Here is a 3,354-nt window from a genome sequence, read left to right as displayed (position 1 = left end):
TCCTTATTAATTTTCCATTTATTCATTTCCTTAACGACGTGCTCGGTTCATATCTAGGTGGGGTCACCAGGTTCACGTGAACCCATGGTCTCCTCCCTAGATCATATATAGCATTATTACATCTTTCTAAAAATATTTAAATATAAATTTATAAACTCACGCTCGAAGTATTTTCATAATAGTAGACCCATCTTCTCGAAATCCTGAATACGCGTCTGTGTGCCTCTATCCTCAGGTCAATCAAGAACGCATAGGCATCCTCACCCATAGATGCACTAAACTTGGATGGATCCAAGCGAGTAAATCCTTCAAACCTCTTCTGATCCTCATAGGGCATAACTTTACCCGAAGCAACAGGAAGAATAGTAAATCTGGCAGGTTATGATCCTACCTGAGAGGGTAATATAGACAAAGGTTGAACTCCTTAACTCAGAATATCATACTCGGATACTGGCACAGAAGAAGAAACAATAGTCAGAGCCACCTCAGAACATAAATATATTAACCCACGCTTGAAATATTTTTATAATAGTGCTCATCATCTCGAAATCCTGAATATGCCTATGCGTGCCCCTATCCCTAAGTAATTTGCAGTTTTTATTTGGGTGCTCCCCCAACCACTTCTCAATCATAACATAAAGTCAACATTTTTATTTTTAAATGGGCCACCAAGAATCAACAACATTCTACATTACTTTTACTTATTAATAGAAATATCTTATAACCATATGAATTATTTTTTAATTTTATTTTATACCGAAAGTGGATTTAAATTAGGGATTTGACTTTGAAAAATGGGAAGCCAGCTAAGTCGGAAACTTTGAATATCATCTTTAGGTTGCATAGTCAATCTAGTGGATTACAATTTACAATATACTACATAACCTATCAATATTGTCACCCTCTAATAATTTAATGCAATTTCATTAAATTATTGCAAGTAGAACATACAATCTTGCCTTCATTCTCTCTTGATTATCTATGTAATTTAAGAATCGTTAGAAGAATATTTCTCGAATATAGAAAGATTTATATTTGAGCATGAAGAATATCGGGCAGACTTTAAGACAGACGGCTTTTAACGCCTTGACCTCTTTATGAATATCCAAGAGTTTTTGAGAAATATGTTATACCCTTTATGTAGCCTTAAGTTGAGTTTAGAATATTATAGCCTCCAAAAACTTAATAGAATTGAACTCGTCTTGTAAAATCCTAAAAAAATTCAAAGTATAAATAATAAAATAAAACGCTATATTACAAAGGTCTATAAATTAGGGCCTCCTAAAAGCAATGACATGTTCACATACTACACTATGAAGGGTTTCATTTCTAGCATGGTGTTGTTGAAGATTGGCTTCATATTCACTATTTTTCTCATGGCACCCAATGGTTAGATTCCTTCTTGCTTATCTCTACATTATAATTCTGTATTTTTATCTTTATATAGATTCACTACAAAAAGGGAAAATAACTATGGATTTGGTCTTTAATTTATTGTTAAATTGCTCGTAAATAACAAAATTAAATGGTTTGATGATATATCACTAAATCAATTATAAAGGCGATTGTCATGTGACCAGAAGATCACGAGTTCAAGCCGTGAAAACAACCTCTTACAAAAATGCTGCGTAAAATAAATTCTTGCGATTCGACCTCGTACATAGCTGACCCTTTTTCTTTTATTACTAATCCTTCATTAATTAGGATTAGCAGCAGACTCTTGACATATAGGTGTTGCTAAACTAGTTATTGTTTGAATGTGTGCATTTTATCTTATACCAACCATAATGAAATAATCTAATTTTGACAAATTTATATAATTGAATTTCAGTCAGCGTGGGATGAGATATAGATCCTGAAATCTCAAGATTCGGAAGGAGATTATTACTGCAAATTATAAATGTTCCGAAATTCAATCCTAGAGTTATGAGTTCGAGTGTCAAAGGAGCAAAAACAATGGGTGTTCGAGGGAGGGGTTAAAAAAATAATTTGTTGACCTTGATCAAACAACAAATTAGTATTTTCCTTATATGTATTTTAAATTTATATTTTATTTGTCTTACTTTCTTTGGCTTCATTTGGGAGTATTTCTTGAAGAGTCTCATTATTTTTCCGAGCAAGATCACATTATTTTAATTTGTAAGGATAATAATGAAAAATTCAAATGATTATATGTTATAATTTTATATTTTAATCATTATATATATTCACTAAAAACGAAAAAAATTGAAAATAACTATCAATTCCGTTGCTAATTTGTTGCTAAATTACTCGTAACTATAAATATTTTGATAATATATCACTAATTTGGGCGGAATCAGCTTAAAGACATGGGTTCATCCCAACCGTTTTCGTTAGAAAATTATATTATTTATACATGATTAAAACTATTTTTTATGTATATATAGTAATAGTAGATGTTGAACCTCCTTCAACTAATTCGTTTGTTTATTTATTCTAATTTTGAATCCCCTTGGTGAAAATTCTGAATCTGCCCGTCTAATTTCTACATATTATGGTAGTAGTGATTTAGAATCTCCGTTCTAGCATATAGGTGTTGCTACATTTATTGTTTGAATTTATGCATTTTAATTATCTTACACCAATCATAATCTAATTTTGATGAACTTATATAATTGAATTTCAGTCAGCGCGAGATGGAATATAGATTCTGAAATCTCAAAATTCGGAAGGAGATTACTACCACAAGTTATAAATGATGGGCCACTCCATCCTATGGTTATGAATTCGAGTGCCAGTGAAACAAAAGAGCCTATAATTCCAGGGAGGGGTTAAAATAAGTCATTTGGTTGAACTTGATTAAACAACAATATGTGCACTAGACAACAAATGAGTATTTATCTTGTATGTATTTTATTTTATTTGTCTTTAGTGCTTTTTTTAGTAAGAATAATAATGAACAAAGAATAATAATGAACAAATTCAAATGAATAAAATTTTTACTGTGTTTCTTTTTTTTGAATGAAAAGGAATAACAAGTGTGACTAAATATGCTTTAATCCTAAATTAAGTTGGGCTCGACCATATGAATCAGCGTTGTTAATTTCGTTCCATTTAAGCAAAATATGTTGACTATCTTAACAACTTGGACACGACCATATGAATCATTGTTGTGCATCCATTTAGGCAAAACATGTTGACTATCTAACAAGTTAGGCAAGACTATATGAATCATCACTGTCCATCCGGCACCAACTTCTTGCAACATCTTTACGACTTCTCTCATCGAATTAAACGTTGTCCTGGGATGATTATTTCCGGCACCAACTTCTTGCAGCATTTTTACGACTTCTCTCATCAAAGTAATCAAACAAAGGGCACATCTTCAAACTT

General features: G+C 31.6%; 1 long non-coding RNA gene across 1 annotated transcript; it reads left to right on the top strand.

The window, feature by feature from the left end:
* The first annotated feature begins 982 nt into the window (after positions 1 to 982).
* Positions 983 to 3,042, top strand: LOC124894267. The gene is made up of 2 exons (XR_007051112.1): positions 983 to 1,389; positions 2,648 to 3,042. It is a non-coding gene; the product is annotated as an uncharacterized LOC124894267 (long non-coding RNA).
* Positions 3,043 to 3,354: the final 312 nt, after the last annotated feature.

The sequence above is a fragment of the Capsicum annuum genome, unplaced genomic scaffold, assembly GCF_002878395.1.
Source record: "Capsicum annuum cultivar UCD-10X-F1 unplaced genomic scaffold, UCD10Xv1.1 ctg72562, whole genome shotgun sequence".
NCBI lineage: Eukaryota > Viridiplantae > Streptophyta > Magnoliopsida > Solanales > Solanaceae > Capsicum > Capsicum annuum.
The sequence above is the reverse complement of the archived record's forward strand: the minus strand, read 5'-3'. Positions and strand labels throughout refer to the sequence as shown.